At 41.7% G+C, this 19,118-nt stretch overlaps 1 protein-coding gene and 1 long non-coding RNA gene across 5 annotated transcripts in view; one reads left to right on the top strand and one right to left on the bottom strand.

The window, feature by feature from the left end:
- LOC116821584 (uncharacterized) overlaps positions 1 to 4,228 on the bottom strand; it is a 28,810-nt gene extending 24,582 nt beyond the window's left edge. Inside the window, exon 1 of the long non-coding RNA XR_012656090.1 lies at positions 3,587 to 4,228. This is a non-coding gene — a long non-coding RNA (uncharacterized LOC116821584). The remainder of the gene's footprint in view (positions 1 to 3,586) is intronic.
- Positions 1 to 19,118, top strand: part of CRADD (CARD and death domain containing adaptor protein) — a 113,807-nt gene that overhangs the window by 58,268 nt on the left and 36,421 nt on the right. The window lies entirely within an intron of this gene.

Raw genomic sequence — 19,118 nt, forward strand, 5'->3', positions numbered from 1 at the left:
CGACCATATCTGCACACAGTATTCAAGATGTGTGCATACCATGGATTTATACAGAGGCAATACAATATTTTCTGTCCCATCTATCCCTTTCTTAATGATTTCCAACATTCTGTTCAATTTTTTGGCTGCTGCTGCACGTTGATTGGATGTTTTCAGAGAACTATCCACAATGACTCCAAGATCTCTTGAGAGTAACAGCTAATTTAGACCCCATCATTTTGTATGTATAGTTGGGATTATGTTTTCCAATGTACATTACTTTACCATCATTAAATTTCATCTGCCATTTAGTTGCACAGTCACCCAGTTTTGTGAGATCCCTTTGTAGCTCTTCACAGTCTGCTTGGGACTTAACTATCTTGCATAATTTTGTATCATCCACAAATTTTGCCACGTCACTGTTTACCCCTTTTTCCAGATCATTTATGAATATGTAGAATAGCACTGGTTCCAGTACAGACCCCTAGGGAACACCACTATTTACCTCTCTCCATTCTGAAAATTAACCATTTATTCCTACCCCTTGCTTCCTATCTTTTAACCAGATACCAATCCATGAGAGCACCTTCTCTCTTATCCCATGACAGCTTACTTTGCTTAGGAGCCTTTGGTGAGGGAACTTGTTAGAGGTTTTCTGAAAATCTAAGTACACTATATCCACTGGATCACCCTTTTCCACATGCTTGTTGACCCTTTCACATAATTCTAGTAGATTGGTGAGGCATGATTTCCCTTTACAAAAACCATATTGACTCTTCCCCAACAAATCAATTCATCTATGTGTCTGACAATTCTGTTCTTTCCTATCATTTCAGTTAGTTTGCCTGGTACTGAAGTTTAGACTTACCAACCTGTAATTGCCGGGATCACCTCTGGAGCCTTTTTTAAAAATGGGTGTCACATTAGCTATCCTCCAGTCTTCTGGTACAGAAGCTGATTTAAATGATAGGTTACATACTAGAGTTAGCAGTTCTCCAATTTTACCTTTGAGTTCCTTCAGAACTCTTGAGTGAATACCATGTGGTCCTGACTTATTACTGTTTAATGTATCAATTTGTTCCATATCCTTCTCTAATGACACCTCAGTCTGGGACAATTCCTCAGATTTGTCATCTAAAAAGAATGGCTCAGGTTTGGGAACGTCCTTCACATCGTCAACCGTGAACACTGATGCAAAGAATTCATTTAGTTTCTCGTTGAGTGCCGATTTAACATCTCGATCGTCCAGTGGCCCCACTAGTTGTTTAGCAGGCTTCCTGCTTCTGATGTACTTAAACATTTTTTTTGCTATTACTTTTTCAGTCTTTGACTAGCTGTTCTCCTAACTCTCTTTTGGCCTTCCTATTATCTTCAAGACATCATGTTTTATTCTTACAGATGATGTAGATAGCCCATTTTAAGCTCAGTTTGTATGTGGCATGAATTAGTATTTGATACGCCAGGGAAAAAGGATTCCCAAACCCATTGGCAGAGCCTGGGCATTGAAGTGACTAAATGAACCAGACAAGGATCTGATTACATCCCACTGCAAATTGGTCTGCAAATGCAGTTATTAAAACAACAAGGAGTACAGTGGCACCTTAAAGACTAACAGATTTATTTGTGCATAAGCTTTCATGGGTAGAAGTAGATTTTTTACCCAAGAAAGCTTATGCACAAATAAATCTGTTAGTCTTTAAGGTGCCACTGTACTCCTTGTTGTTTTTGTGGATACAGACTAACTCGGCTACCCCCGATACTTGACAGCAGATCCAGTTATTATGTGTGAGTGTGAATCAAATCTAATTTAAATGTGCTTTTGTCTTTATCTAGTCAAAAGTTACAGTAGACTATTTCCCCCCAGGAATGATTCCTTAGGCAAGACCTGTATGGCCCCAAAAGAGAGAGTTCAACGTCTGCCATCTTGGATTACCTCCAGAGCTGAAAGCATTAGTCTCTATACCTTGAGCTGAAGAGCCCAGCTCTGAAGCTAGGGGCTGTAATTCACTTGCCTCCTCTGAGGGTTAGGTACAGAGGGGAACAAAGCACGCTGACCTGTAGGTCGCACATGCCTACCTATTGCCTCCTTGAAAGCTTCAAAATTCCTGATCAGATTCTTCAAGTGTTTCCAACCATCCATTCTGGGGATGGAAACATGGATTTCTATGACCTGTCACAATTAAGAAGCTTGAATTTAGAATGATGTTGTTCATGATCGAGTCACAGACTTAAAGAAAAGGTGTGTAAAAAAAAAAAAAAAAAAAAAAAGAAAAAAAAAATGCAGATATTTCAGGGATCAGTATCTATTTAATTAAAGTTATTGTAACAGTTGGATTTCTAAGATTAAACTCCTCCAAAGTTGCTCTTTCAAGTCCTTTAAGGTTCCCTGAACAAAAGAGTGGGGAAAGCCCTAGTTGCTTCTCACCCAGTGAACAAATAAATCACCAGCATGTACATTTTCTAAGCAACCTGCTAAAATACATTTTAAAATTGCTGGTACAATGGCACTTCTTTGTTTTATTAGCTTAAGAGCAGTGTTCTTGTCTTTCTCAGTACATTGAAGTTAACTGTTCCCTGCAAAACTTGTGAACAAGGTTTTACACACGTGACCATTGTGTTTGTGTCAGAAAAGAGCTTTGTGTTTGTGTCTTCTAGAGACAGATATCTGAATGTTAGACTCCAGCAGGTGTTAAGAATAGATATGAAATCTTGTGTCTGAATTTTCACTAAATCAGGAGTTGGAGACAGTGGATACCACTGAAATGCATCGCTTTGGAGTGGATGAATTTTCACCTATCATAACGTTATTTGTTTTTCAACTTGTTTTGTCATTTTTAATATGTAGGTATTTTTATATTTGTCATTGTTTGATAGTGAATAAGTTTGGCTTGCTGCAATTAATTGTAACGGCAAATGTAAACATGACTATTATGGTCAAATGGCATATACATAACCTTACTGTTTGCATCCTGCAAATGTACCATGCTGCTTTTCACAAACATATTTTCCTTTAAACAATCTGTAGGAAGTGTACAATGCATCTGTAAAAGACACGACAGAATGACTAGTCCTAAATTGGTATGCTAAGTTTCAGTAAACAAATTTGCATTTAACTATGCAGTGGTTTCTATCTCAAAGAAAACACATACTGTAATCAAACTAGTGGTTTAATAGAGAGACTTATATCACGCAATTGAAACCAGTTGATGATGCTATCTGGATTTAATCAACTTAGCTATTTATTAGAAAAGCCACTTGCTGATTTAACAGTTCACATGAAAAAAAATGTAGCACCTTTCTGAAAAAAAATTAATTTTTTACCTGCTTGATTTAATAATACAAATCTACTGTAAATTCTTAAGAATGTTTCTGGAAAGTCAGTTTTTTTCTTTCACAAAAACACATTTTAAAGCTAATTAGCTCTAGTACAAGTCTTCAGAAAAGTCTAGTTACAAGAGGGAAAGAACATGTTTTTTATTTACCAGATTTTAGTGAAATAAAAGCATCAGAATGTTTTTACACCTGAATTAAAACCAAAACTTATTTTTTATCATGCATTGCAAATAATTTACAATAATCCTTTTGGGTATTTATATCAAATAATTACCTTTATTATATAAGCCTTTATGTTGATGGATTTTCAGCATTAATCTTGGGAGTTGTAAATCCTGTTATATCCCTGGACTGTGTTTTGATTGTGGGAGTTGTAATCCTGAGCATCTGAAAAATCATTATATACTCAGCAAAAGACAATTCTAAAAACAAAAGTATGGAAACATGTATTTATTGATGACTCCAACCTGAAAACTGAATATATGCCCAAAAATATGTTGAAATTTCTAATACTCCCTGGAGTTATGAAATCAAGTAGGTTGTTATAATTGTGTTACAGCTGCTATTTGTTGTGCTCTTGTGGTTCCTGGTTTCTTCTCAGTTATTCTTAGTGTTTTCCAGGAATCCTGGAACTGAGAAATGCACTACTTAGAATTTGAAAACTTGGAGCCATTAATTCAGAGGTTTTTTTCCTAAAGTTTGGAAGACCTGTGAAATAGAGATTTGTAATGTGTTACATAACATGCTACCTTACAAGCGTGTTTGTTTAAACAGAACCACAAACAGTAATTGCCGATATAATCTTATCACTGAAAAAACAAACGCTACCCATCCGAAGTATAAAGTGATTCCAGTTGCAAACAAACAAACTAACGGGGGGAGGGGAACGAAGGAGTTGGTGAATGAATAAATAATAAAAACTAATTTGCAAAATACATAAAAATAAATGCTATAATATTTTCTTATGTTCTTTCCTCTATTCCTGAATTGCTTATCTCTTTTTTTATTTCTTTTAGATTTAATGGAAGGGATAATAAGTTACTTGTTTCCATCTGATTTTGTTTTTCATATAAAACGATGCCATAGCTTGTGACTTCCTGCTCTCCTCCTCCTTTTTCTTTTTCTGCTTTTCTTGCTATTTACTCAGCAGCTCCTATTTTGTCTCCTCTGTCTTCTCCCCCACCCACCCTCCACGCACACAGTTTTCTTCATTTTGCTGAGTGCCCACAACTCAATTGAAAGTCAAGATGCAGATGGCTTTGTCTTTGTGCTAGAGAGCAAATCTCTGTTGCCGATCAACTGCAACACTGGATATCGTATGTGTTATAATTTGATTAATTCCACCAAAGAAACCTGGATTTGTGAGTCTGTGAGGTTGGGAGACCTGCTTGGAGCTGGGTATGGTTTCAGTGGTACAACTCTCCTGCAAACCCACTCCCCTGGCAAGCGTGATTAGGTAACTAGTGCAGTTTGTTGTTTGTGACCCTGTCACCTGAGTGTTGCACTGGGCAGACCTCTGCACTCCAAACAAAAGGTTACACAATTTAAAAAATTTATTTGGCCATCATCAGACAGGAGGGAAATCGTTGGAAAATATCCCTTTTCTCCTCCCCCACCCAGCTGAAATTTTTTAAAATTCAGGTTTAGTGTTAATGACTATTTAAAAAAACAAAACAACAAAGGGGGAGCGGGGAGCAGGAATAGACTTACCATGCAAGAGAGAAAATAGTGTGCCATACTGACACAGACAGAAATGAACTGCAAAACGAAATTGCCCAGTTTCTGAGGTAAGGACACCTCTGTCCCTTTTGTGGTCTCCTTGAGGGCACCTGTAGTTTGATCCTGGGCTGGCTTCAGGCACCAACTTAGCAAGCAGGTGCTTAGAGTGGCCACTCTGGAGAGGGGCGGCAGGTCCGGCTATTCGGTGGCAATTCAGTGGAAGGTCCCTCACTCCCGGTCGGAGCGAAGGATGTACTGCTGAACTGCCGCAGATCGCAATCGCGGCTTTTTTGGCTGCTTGGGGCGGCAAAACCCCTGGAGCTGTCTCTGGTTTGCCCTCAGGCCTCTGTCACCTTTCTCAGGGCTGGCTCTCATGATCTCCTCTCTCTAGAGTGGGGGCTTGGACTGCTGACTCCTGCAGTTCATTGTGATTATCTTGGCACGTCTGAGCTGGCCATGCAGTCATCCATCTTCTGCATGGATCCTCTATGAGGGCTGAAACACTTTTACGCTTTCTGTAGGGCCTGGCTCTCTTGTGGTATGTCTACAGTACCCGCCGGATCGTCAGGCAGCGATCGATCTATCAGGGATCAATTTATCGCGTGTAGTGTAGACGTGACAAATCAATCCCCAATCGCTCTCCCATCGACTGCTGAACTCCAACTCGGGGAGAGACGGAAGCAAAGTCGATGGGGGAGTGGCGGCCGTCAATCACACGCCGCGAGGACGCAGACTAAGTTGATTCTAAGTCGATCTAAGATACATCGATTTCAGCTATGCCATTCTCTTAGCTGAAGTTGTGTATCTTAGATCGATTTCCCCCCTCTCCCCCCCGCCAGTGTAGACCAGGCCAGGGTCACAGTTTGTTGTCAGTCCTTGAATGGTGTGACAGTAACTCCTGTCCCTTCACTGAGCTTTATACTTTTTTGTCTTCCAAGCCTCTTGAACCAAGTCAAACCAGTATATGCTATTTCCATACACTTGTTACCTGCATTAGGGATTTGCATTAAGTACTTAGCAGTGATTTTAGTTCCTACAAGAAGCATAGTTTGGCTCACCCATTGAGCCAGGAATACAATACAAGCTAGCCCATAAAGATACATGTAATATTTATATAGTTCATACGATAGGCTTTGACTGTTCTGTGTGTCCATAGCATTGGTCACAGCTCAATATAATAGCCCTTGAATATTCCCTGTTTCCAAAGCGATGCATCTGTCACAGGAATCACAAACACAACAAAACTCAGGATGATTTTTCAGGAATGAACAACTCAGTAGTCCAGCTACCTTAGACATACTTCCACCAAGCTTCAGGTTATTTTTTTTATTTTCTAACTGAGATCCATTGTAGTTCAGAGTAAGGAGAGCAGCTGCGGAAGATACAAGGTGGTACAACAAAAAAGCAATCAAAGCAAAATATCAGACAATTAGCAGATTAGTCACCTAGTACTGCCGGACTTCTTCTAGGACCACTAGGTATTAAGGCCACTATCAAATACATATCACATCCAAATCTGACACAGGTCCAAGATGATGTAGTTCTGTAAAATTAGGATGTTGGAACATAATGTAACTCTTCTTGGTATGAGTTTTTCTGGAATGAAATAATTTGTGTGAAATGCAAGAAGTAATAGATCAAATCCCCAATTGACATAGTTCTATCCAGGACAATGGAGTTACACCAGTTTACACCATCTGAAGATCTGGCCCAATATCTGAAGGAAATAAATAATGGTCTTGGGCAGTGAATGGATACTTGCCTTTAGTCAATGTGCCAATTGACAGTTCAAGTGCTTTCCTAGTAGGTAATGGATAGTGTCAGTTGATTTATTCCTAAAGCCAATGGGTAATATTTTGTAAGTAAAGGATAATAATGTGTGCAAAGAGGAGCCTTTTTGTCAAACAACCTCTATGGGAGAAAAGTTTTGTGGTAGAAGATTGGTAGTAAAATTGGTTGCCACCCAGTGCAAGAAATGATAGAAGTTTTTATTTGTAGGAGTGATTTAGTTTTCAGCTGACTGACTTTTGAAAGCCAAAATCAGATCCTGCAGACTCATGTTAATGTAATCTTTACTCAAGCGAGTAGCCCTACTTTCAGTAAGGATTACTCAATTAATAAGAGCTTGCAGGATTGGGCCTAGTGTTTGTCTTTTAAATATAAAATTCCAGACTGCTGCCAGCATTTGCTTTCCTCATTTGGATGGAATGCACTGCCCCTATATTGGGAGTGTTTATCAGAGCAAGTCTTATATAAGGGGTATGCAGTAGATACATTTCTTTCAGGTTCTGCAACAGTCGCTTTAAAAATAAATGTATGGGTAACCCGATGTAAAGACATAGTGCTTCCAAAATCAGTTCTCTGGCTTACCAACTTTGATAGTTTCTTGCATACAGAGTATTTTCGTGAATTGCTCTTTTCTTCACTTTCTTATGCCTGGATAAGTAAGGGTTCCTGGAACCCTTTTCCTTCTTACTGGAGTTTCTCCAGTCAGTGCATGACCAATGCCAAAATCTTGTTCTTTCTTCCATTATCTGGTGTTTGCTTTATATAGAGTACAGCAGACTGATTTGCAAGCTTCTCAGTGGTGAGAAAATTCAACCGTTGATATGCATGCACTTGCTGGGCCTGTTGCCACTTGTGGCTGTTTGTAGAAATTGGCTCAACTCAAATTTTTAGTAGTTACAGATTGAGGGAAGGGTGTTAGGTTCTTCTTCTCACATCACACTGCCGGTCAGTTTGACTGCAACTTTGCATTTGTAGTGCATGTTTTCCCTTTTTCTTCCCAGTAGTAACCTTCCACTTTTGCGGCAAGAAAGCTTGTCTTTCAGTGTAGCCCTGTTCACAATTTTTGTCTGACGCATTATTGTCCTGTTCTATATATTTATTTTTTTTTTAGTTTTTTTTAGTGGAAGTTCTTCAGTTTTCTCATGAGGTTAACATTTACAAACACGATAACTAAGGTTGGTGTGGGAGCTGATTCAGTTGTACCTGTCTGCCTTCTGACTTTGATTTGTCATTTTAATTGATTATCAACTTAATATTGGCGCAGGTAGAAACAAACAGACAACGAGGGCATGAGGGCGAGAGTCCAAATGCAGAGATTCATACCTTACAGGGTGAGAAAGGACCATTGTGATTGTCTAGTCCTACTTACTGCATAAGAAAGGTTGTTAGATTTCCCTGAGTGCACCCCTTGATATGGTTCACTCCCTCTCATCTGCAGGAGAACTTGTGTCACAAGGAGCTCCACATGACTTGGCTATGTACCTATTATCTTTGCCAATATACCCATTTGGTTTGCAGAAACTGATAACTCAGTCAGCACTAGTCAATGTATTCATTTGTTTTTATATTCTCATACCAGGCCCTGGGTAATTTGATGTATGTTGTGCCAGTAGTGAATGTAGAATTGTCTTAAAAGTCAGCGTTAGTAAAGAAGTCCGTAGAGCTAAGGAAGAATAATTGGGGCTGGAACAAGATAGTTTGGTTGCTAGTCTTTTGCAGACATTTTTTTCAATTGTTCCTTTTATTGGTAAGTTTTTGGAGCTCCTTTCTAAGTAAAATCTGCACATCAAGGATAAAACGCCAAACTCTTTATTTTCCCTCTCTGAACTGAAGTTTGCTTTTCATAGACTACAGACAAGTAACAAGAGGGGACCAGATGCCCCTAGTGGTTTAAAAAAAACTGGCAGACTTTGCTGAAGTTTATTAAATCATCCTTTTCTTTGGCAAAAATATAGCTGCATTTGGTAAGAGACCGGGCAGGTACCTGTGGATTAAGAACGTCATGGCTCTACTGTGTACTTGTACATTAACTAGGAAAAATAGCTCTCTTAACGTTTGTTTTTCTACAAAGCAGAGAAAGAGAGAAGCTGAATCCTTCCACAGTCCCTTTCAGTCACAGTAAAAACAGAAACATAAACATACACCTCTTCTTCAGTATAACGCAGGGGTTCTCAAACTGGGGGTTGGGACCCCTCAGGGGGTTGCGAGGTTATTACATAGGGGGTCATGAGCTGTCAACCTCCACCCCAAACCCCGTTTTTCTACCAGCATTTATAATGGGGTTAAATATATAAACAAGTGTTTTTACTTTATAAGTGGGGGTCGCACTCAGAGGCTTGCTATGTGAAAGGGGTCACCAGTAAAATAGTTTGAGAACCACTGATATAATGTGATTCGATGCAACACAAAGTTGGATATAATGCGGTAAAGCAGTGCGCCCGGGGGGCAGGCTGCGCACTCCAGCTGATGAAAGCAAGTTTGATATAACGCAGGTTCACCTATAACACTGTAAGATTTTTTGGCTCCTGAGGACAGTGTTATATCCGGGTAGAGGTGTATCTGTCTGTTTGATCACTAGCTCAGTGGTAGTCTCAGTGTGGCACTTTGCTTGCTCCATCAAAAGGGACAGCTCTGAGGTTCTGCCCTCATAGCTACAACACCACCTTTTACTAAAACAACCTGCTTATTCTGAACTGCTTTGTCCCGAAAATGTCACTTTATTTTTTCCCTTCAGAATGTTTAAATTAAATAAAAGGCTGTTTGCTTTCTCTGATAACTGGTCTTAGCAACAGAGAGGCAGAGATGCCTGTTAAAGCCACTATTTCATTTCCCTTGCCCAAATAAAATTATGTAAATGAGTTCAGTGAGCCAGAGTCTGTCGTCAGTTTACACACACTGAAACTGAATACAGCAGAATTTGACCCCGCCTTCCTACTACCTACAGCTGCCACCTTCCTATAGCCTGAAGAAAACAAACTGGCAGCAGGCACCCATAACTGTAATCCATATACACACTCCCTTTTTCTATTACTCCCTTTTCAGTGAGTAAACCAGCTGTATTGATTTTTTCATTCCCTAACAATCTGTTCCACTTGCATTCATTTGTATTATGAAGTAGATGCTACAGTATCCTGTCTATCCCTATTCACCTATTATTGTGGGATGTTTGCATTAGTAGATATTTCAGAAGAATTACATATAGGTTGTCCCCTTGCGTTTTCCTTGTTCCAAAGTCTTATCTGCTATCATGCTGTTCTAGGCACTGCCTACACTGGTCAAGGAAACATTAGTGCCTTTCTGATGAGCTATGTTTGTGAATGGGAGAGAGAGATAATCTCTTCGTTAATTGCATCTTTGCAAGGTATGAGAGAACAAATATTTAATAATGGGCTCGTCAATATAACAGGGAAAGGTATAACATGGGCCAATGGCTGGAAGCTGAAGTTAGACAAATTCAGATGGGAAATAAGGCGCACAGTTTTTAATAGTGAGGGTAATTAATCTAGAACAATTTACCAAAGGTAAATTGGCTTCTTCATCACTGACAAGTTTTAAATCCAAATTGAATGGTTTTGCTAACGGATCTGCTCTAGGCATTATTTTGGGGAAGTTCTATGTCCTGTGTTACACAGGAGGTCAGACTAATGATCATAGTAGTCCCTTCTGGCATTAGCATGTATGAATCAGACTGAGTCTTGACTGGTCTGGAAGGCATAGAAGTCCCTGTGGGTAAATAGGTGTCATTTCACTGGAATTTGAGTTGCATAAATTCTGCGCCCCAGTATGCTACTTGTAAAATGGAGATAACACTTAACTACCTCACAGGGTTTTGCAATGTGTGTAAAGTACTTTGAGGTCCTTTGATGGAACGTGCTACAGAAATGCAAATTATTATTTCTCCATCACCATTAAGCATGCATGAGGCTTTACAGATACCAACTGAATGTTGTGCTTATGAATTAACAAATGTGGACAATTACTACTACTAAATTTTGTGGGCTTCTCCGTTTATTACAGCAGCATAATGTAGAGTGTCTCAAATACTTGGACTATTCTAGCTACATCACCATACTGTCATAGGGCTCGATCCTTCCGTTTAAGTCAGTATGAAATGCAAGTGCTTAGCACCTCAAAGGATCATGTCCGTATAGCCATCAACCAATAATACCTGATTGTATTAAGCCTTAAAGTGAGCCAGGTTCCAACTCTGAATGAAATCTAATGGGAATTGGGGACCTAACTCCCCTGGGGTTTCTTTGACAATTCCAAGCTAAAAGAATTTCTAAGCGGATCACCAGCTGCTGTCTGACTCACTCGCTGGAATTTTAGACTGTGAACAAAAGTAGTTCATGCAAACAGCAGCTGGCTTATAACAAAATTAAAATCACAGTACAAAAAGCAGTAAGTTATTGTTCATCAGCAACCATGTAGTTTCAGATTGTAAATTAGCAGGTGATCATAGCTAAATACAACTTCACCAATTATAAGAGACTTATGATTTTTATTGAACAGTTACCACAAGAACACGGGGAGCAATTCCAGTCAATCATTCCTGAGGGCCAGGTGTTGGCTGGAACTGCTTTTCAAGCATCCTTAAATGCCGCAGACACTGCTGCCAGATCCATCTCCATGGTGGGGTTTATGTGCAGAGCGCCATGGCTCCAGCTCTCAGGGTTTCTGAGAGACAGTTTAGAACACTGTTGTGGACCTCCCCTTTGATGGTCATAAACTCTTCTCGGAAACCACAAATGAGTTCCTGCACACACTGAAGGACTTGAGGGCTACTTTACAATCCCTGCATATATGTACATCTGCAAATAATAAGAGGTTTAGTAGGTCAGAGACTGCCCAGAGATCATGTCCTACTCAGTTTTCTGGACTCCATGGGTCTTCTGAACCACCAGAAAGAGAGAGAGATTTCAGAGAGAGAAAGAGCCACTCAACGACTCTCCTTGGCCACCCAAGCCTCATCCAAGCAGCAGTGTGGATAGTTTGCTTGAGGATTTGAATCCTCCTGTATCTCTGGAGTTACAGTTGTGCCCATTGGCCTACCTCCCCCACTTTGGGGACCACCTTTCTTGTTTCCAGAAGCTTGGACATAGATCAACATGGACAAATGGGTCATGGAGGTCATAACATTGGGCTATACCATCCATTTTACATTACCCCCACCCCCTGCACTCTCTTCCCTGTCTCTCTTCAGGGACCCCTCTCATGAGCTTTTGTTGAGACAACTGCTGGACTCTCTCCTCTGGTTCGGAACAACAGAACTGATCCCTGGTCCCTTCTTTCCACAGGGACAAGGGGCTCTATTCAAAGTATTTCCTGGTGGGGACAGAGGGAGGAGGCTGATCTTAGATCTGAGACTCTTCAACAAGTATGTGAAGCCTCAAAAGTTCAGGGTGGTGACTTTGGCAACTATAATTCCCTTACTGGAGGAAGGGGATTGGTTTTTGGCCCTTGACCTACAAGATGCCTATTTTCATGTATCAATTCAACCATCGCATTAGTAACACCGGGCCAGGCTCATTTTCAGTACCAGGTACTTCTCTTTTGACCGATCATCAGACCCCACGGTATTCTCAAAGCTTTTGGCAGTAGCGGTGGTTTACCTTCAGCAGGAAGCAATCTTAGTCTGTCTGTACCTTGATGACTGGCTACTCCAGGGTTGCTCCTACAAAGTAGTGTTATCATCCACCCACAGGCCCCTTGCTCTGTTCCAGGAGTTGGGCCTGCAGCTGAATGTACAGAAATCCACATTGATTCCCATACAAAGACCGATCAAGCAATGCTGTGCCAAGATGGATTCAGATCAACCTATTCCCCACTCAAGGACATCCTGGACAGACAGCTGGACCTTGGACGGGCAGGTAAAAACAACTCCCTAAATTGGTGGAAAGAACAAATCGATGTTTGTATGGGCATCCCTTTCTGTCTCTTGATTCCATCAGTGACTTTAACGACCCGTCAGGATCGGGAGCCCACTTTGATGCCCTCCTGATTGAAGGCAGAAGAACACCCAAGAAACCAGTCTACACATCAATCTGTTGGAACTCATGGTTGTCAGGAATGCTTTCCATAATTTCTACCCAAAGGCAAAACAGTCAGGGTTATGATGGACAACATGCCCTGCATGTTCTACATCAGCAAACGAGGGGAACAAGGTCCCACTTCTTGTGTGCCAAAGCCATGAAGCTCTGGAACTGGTGTATAGCCCATTAGACCCATATTTCAACTGTTTACGTCCTAGGCATTCAGAACACCGCAGTCAATGCCCTCAGCAAACGCTTCTCACAGGACTGTGAATGAGAGTGGGACTCTCAGATTCTCCGCAGTGTATTCCAAAGATAGGAACTGGCACAGGGCAATCTTTTCGCCATCCCAGAAAACAGGAAGTGACGTCATTTCTGCGCAAGAGAGGGCCTGGGTCACCACTCTTCGGGAAACACCTTCCTTCTCCCTTGGAGGAAGGGTTTGTTTTATGCGTTTACCCCATACCATTAATTCTATGGGTTAAGCACAAGCTCAGACAGGATGGAGCCAGAGTTATCCTGACAGTGCCAACCTGGCCAAGACTCATATCTGCTTCATCCATCTGTTCACCCACTGTTCAAGCATCCAGGCATTCCTCATCTCCTATCTAAGGATGTAGGTCATGTGCTTCATCCCAACCTAGCTGTTCAGTGCCTCAGGGCATGGTTGCTTCATGACTCTCTGAGTTAGAAGCTTTTTACTCTGCGGATGTACAGCAAGTGCTACTAAACAGCAGAAAGACTTACAGAAATGGGCATGATTCTATCATTGGTTCAGACATTGCTCCCTCTGGCCTGATTCAGCTTCATTTCCACTCAACCTGGATTCCCTGCTGGATCTGAATAAACTGGGATTATCCTTTAGCTCAAGTAAGGTACATTTGACTTCCATATCAGCCTTTCATCCCCCAGTGGGAGGGATTCTTTAGATTTGCTCACCCAGCATTGTCAAGAGTCATTAACAGCTTGGGCAATTTCTTACCCCATTTTAGCAGCCCACCCCTACTGGGATCTGTACCTGGTTCTCCATCAGTTTATGAAACTGCCATTCAAACCAATGGCAAATTTCTCCCTGCTCCATTTATTTATGAAAACTGCTTTCTTAGTTGCTATCATGTCAGATCATCGGATTAGGGAAACTGGAGCCTAATGGCAGATTCTCTCTCTCTCTTCCCCTCCCCCCATCCCTCCTTAGTGTTCTTCAAGGACTAAGGTCTCCTTATGCCCACATCTTAAATTCTTGCCAAAAGTTCTGTCAGATTTCCACCTTAATCAATGCTTCCATCTACCAGTATTTTTCCCCAAAAATTCAGTTCTCCGCGGGAATCCTATTTCCATACCCTGGATGTTAGAAGAGCTTTAGCCTTCTGTTTAGATAGGACCAGACAAGTTCAAAAGTCACCTAGGCTCTTCATCTCCATCACAAATAAATCCAGGGGATTTTCTATCTCTACTAGAAATGAATATCTGGTTGTATTGTAAATTGTTATGAGACTGGAGATACTCAGCACCCCACCCTACCCTGGCTTAGGGTGATAGCACATTTGACCAGTTCTCAGATAACATCTATGGCATTACTGAAGAATGTACCAATTTTTTAAATATGTAGGATCACTACATGTGCTTCAGTATATACCTTTACAAAATATTACATCCTTATCCATGCTATCAGGTCTGATGCGGCACTGGGCTCTGCAGTACTATCTTCAGTTCTGGACTCTGTTCCAAAGCTCCCTCCTCCTTCTGGGGATACTGCTCGGAAGTCACCTGAAGTGGAGCACCCATAGGGACACTATTCTAAGAAGAGATTACTCACCTTGTGCGGTAACTGCAGTTCTTTGAGATATGTGTCCATATGGGTGCTCCACTACCTGCCCTCCTTCCCCTCTGCTTTGGACTGCGCCAGGGGATGTGGGAGTAGAGAAGGAACCAAGGGAGGTTCTCCTGCTCCTCCCTGCCCCCCCATAGCCTTGGTGTCTGGCATGAGGAGGTTTAGGGCACATGCATGGGCCAAAAGGACCCTGATAGCTGAAAATCTCTGCTCAAGGGCTTGAGAGGCACATGTGCACCTGAAGTGGAGCACTCATAGGGGGACATATGTTAAAGAACCACAGTTACGACACAAGATGAGTAACCTCTTTTTCATGTCAACATACCACAAGTGCCTTAGATTTAGGCATTTGCCTACACTGGAGCAGTCTGTATATATCACATATGAAAATGTAACTCATCGCCAATTGTCCTTTCTCTCTTTTTAGAGGGCTATGAAATGCTTGAGCAAACAATTAGAATCTAGCCAGACTGAAGTTAGTCCCATAAGAGTTCATCACCAAGAGGAATTCTCTACTATTCGAGAACTCTTGCACCAATGGAAGACATCCCCTAGATAGAAAGCTTTGCCAAGCCCTCATGAAAACATTTTAACTGGAAATGGCTGACTAATTGTCTTGGCTTTTACTACCATAGCCAAAATTTTTGTTGTTAGTGGTAATGGTGTTTTAACCAGGCTGATTTTGAAACATAAGAAATTCCTGGCCATGGCTTCCTGTTCAACTGGCTATGCTTACTTGATACTTCTGGCTACTGTTATAATCGCTGCAACAGGAAGTCTGATTACGTTCTGTTCTGATTCATACGACTCTTTCCCACTGCTCAGTTAAGCCTTTCCAATCCCAGGTAATCCTTTTTGAAGTCAGTGGTCCTGAGGGAGAATTTGTCTCCTTAGACACAGAAACTGATGTCGTTTTCCTGCCATCTGCTTTATGGCTAAGTTATAAGAACTATGCAGCTCAGTGAGGGTTTGTTCTGCCAACAGTCTTTGCATCCTCACTCCCATTGAAGTCAGGGTGAGTTGTAGGCACTTGGAACCTCTTTAGTTCATAGCCTCATCCTTTCCAGAGCATCTCTACTCACTTCTGAGTGAAGCCTTACATGAATCTTTTTTTCTTGTGGTTTACACTTGATACTGTCAATTTTAAGAGGTCAGGACATAGGTAATGTGTCCCCTCAGAAACCAAAGAGGTCAGGCTTCTATATTTAAACACTTAATCCTGTTTAGCTGAATGCTAACATACAGTATTCACTTTCCCTCAGGGTTGATTCCATCCAAAAATGCCAGTTTACATCCCTGCAGTTTCTCCCACCAGATAACATGGCAGATACACATAGCTTCTGTGGGAGTTACATGTGCTCAGCTAAGAGCAACATTTTCCTTAAGTTCCATTAGCCTCAGGAGGGTTCAGCTTTTTAAAGCTAGTTCAATACTCAAATATTTCTAAGTTTTCTTCCAAACTAAATCTTTCCTGCTCCACTGCTGACTGTTTCATCTTCAGGTAGGGTGACATTCCTGTAACGCAACACCTGCCAAGAAAGGTTGGAATTGCCTTTTAATTGGTTAAGGAATCTTCCCCTGGACTACCCTCAGTTAGGTGCTATATCTTTGAGGCTGTTTAATTCTTAACCCTTCAGTTACACATTCAGTAGTTCAAGTATCCATCTCAAAAAGCAGCCACAGGGGAGAGAGAAAAAAGTGGCCTTACCGACTTAATTGCAATATTGTCCATTTCAGATGTCTTCTAAAAGGATTGCAGTTAGCCTCAGCTATAGAATCCATTATGGGCAGCACATCTGCTTTAAATTTTCATAGTTCCTATCACCATCCTTTTTTGCCACTGTCATTCAACCATCTCTTTTGTATGCTTGATGGCTCAAAGGCTATGGGTATTGCTGTTGGGTCTCAATCAAAATCCTGACCCCAGGTCTAAACGCTCCCAAACTTTAGGAAAGTTTGTTTCACCTATCTCTAATGAATGTACAGTAACAATGTAGCTGAATATTGCCAGATGCAAAACATGCTGTTAGCTAGGATAGACTAGACTCACTGCTACAAATTATTATTGCAAGCATAGATGCCAGATTCTATTTTTGAAACCTTAGTGGCAGACTCTGAGTCTACTGAGACCTTTGCAGAGTATGTGTGATAGAATGATTCATCTTGGAACTGATAGGACTTTGTCCTGCATAAACAAAGTGCTGAGCATAAATCGTTAGATTTTAAATGTATAATATATTTAAACGTACTATAGTCATAATATTATAGGCCTAAACTCATATGTTAAAACATGTAAATATCAGAGCTTTTGGTATAATTATGATATCTTTGTATGTTCTATAGAGACACTGTCAAGTTAAAAATCATATATTTTAACATAAATGTCTCTAGGTTTTTTAATAACACCTTACATTACTGAAACAGAAAGAATTATAAAATATAAACCCAGGGTGTATCTGATTCCATGGGAGTGCTTTTTGTTGCTATTGCTGTTTTATGTTTCATGTACCATGAACAAAGGAAATTGATTGGTCAGTTTGACTTTTCTTTTTAAAGTCTATTTTTAACAAGTTTCATTTTCTGATTTCCCTCCACTAGACCTGTGGTGCAATGTTTGGGTTACAAATGCTGCAAGGGAAATGTTTGAAATCCAAACAATTCCCCTCCACCCTGTTTTCATTAAGGCTATGTCTAAACTTGCACGCATATCTGAGGGTATGTCTACGCTACAGGATTATTCCGATTTTACATAAACCAGTTTTATAAAACAGATTGTATAAAGTCGAATGCACGTGGCCACACTAAGCACATTAATTTGGCGGCTTGTGCGTCCACTGGTCCGAGGTACGTCGTTTCTTGGAGCGTTGGCACTGGTGGTAGCTTATTCGCATCGATGCATCCCATAGTTCCGCAGTCTCTCGCCTGCCCATTCAGATTCTGGGTTGACGACCCATGCCTGATAGGGCAAAAAATCTAGCGTCGCCGGGTGATTCTGCGTAAATGTCGATCATCATCTCCTTCCTCGGCGAAAGCAAGCAGACAACTCATTTCAACACCTTTTTTCCTGGATTGCCCTGGCAGACGCATATGCACTGGCAACCGAGCCGTTCTGCTCTTTTTTTTTTTTTTCATTGTCAACCCGTATGTGTACTGTGATGCCGCTGCACAGAGGCGATACTTCGCAGCTGCTACACAGCAGCATTCATTTGCTCTTGCAGAGGTAGAGAGACGGTTTACAGTCCCGTTCCTTACCATCTCTGCCGCAGGTAAATTGGCCGGATGAGCATTGACGGTTATCGTACTCTACGATCTGCTGCTGTCATGATGGTGCCCCTGGCGCTTCGCTGATTGGCTCGGGGGCGCGAAAGAAACGACATGACCCCGAGCAATCCTCTCTTTATGGTTTACTAAAAAGTAGGTCAGTCCTGCACTAGAATATGGGGCAAGGTTAGAGAAGCCAGTGAATCACGAGACATGGAGCACAGCTCTCCATGGCGATCTCGAGAACATGAATGAGCTGCATGCCATTATGGAGGTGGTGCCATGCAACAACCTCCACCTGTTGTTTCCCATCTCCCCAAGCCCCGGGGCTAATACCCCTGCAGTGGTCCCCCCCTTATTCGTGTAGAAAGTGAATAAAGAACGCAGGAATAAGAAACACTGACTGTCAGTGAGATAAAATCGAGGGGGAGGCAGCCCAGGCGCTAATGAAGCCAGCCAGGGACAACAATAAGAACGTGTGGGGAGAGAGGAGCCCAAGCATACCTCCTGCTATGATAAGATCCAGGCCAAGCTACGAACTTTTCTTACGGACTGAAAAGGGGGCGGGCTGATGAAGCTCAGCCCCCCAGTTGCTATGATGAGACTGGTACCAGCCATTTCTGTACCTCTCTGGGATGAACCAGGATCAATGTCCAATTTTACCCCCAGGCCGCCCCGAGCGGCGGCCGACCTCACCTGCCAGCCGAAGTTCGAGCCGTTCAAGGCGTTGGATGACAATGGATCAAGGACGTCTAACCTAGTCCTAACTGCACCAATCTGCTCACCGGCCGGGGAAGGGAGGAAGACGACTGTACGTTCAGTGCTGCAATGCACCGCGTCTACACCACTAGCATTCCAGTTAGAACATAGTCGTGCGCATAGAAAAAGTCAAGAAGAACTATTTTTTCTTCATCCTTTTCTTTGCAACGGGTAGGGGGCGGGGATAAAATTGAGCCAGTCTCTATTCACCTGAACCCCCGACAACAATGTTTGAACCACTACAGAGAATTGGAGCTCAGCCAAGAAAGCAAAATACTTTTTGGAGACTGCGAGGACTGTGGGATAGCTGGGTCCTCGTCAGCCCCCCTCCCTTCAACATAGCGTCCATGTTGATTCTTTGCTTTCCGTTATCTTGTCAACGACAGTGCCGACTCTGTATAATAGCCTGGAGATTT

This window comes from Chelonoidis abingdonii, chromosome 1 (genome assembly GCF_003597395.2).
Source record: "Chelonoidis abingdonii isolate Lonesome George chromosome 1, CheloAbing_2.0, whole genome shotgun sequence".
NCBI lineage: Eukaryota > Metazoa > Chordata > Testudines > Testudinidae > Chelonoidis > Chelonoidis abingdonii.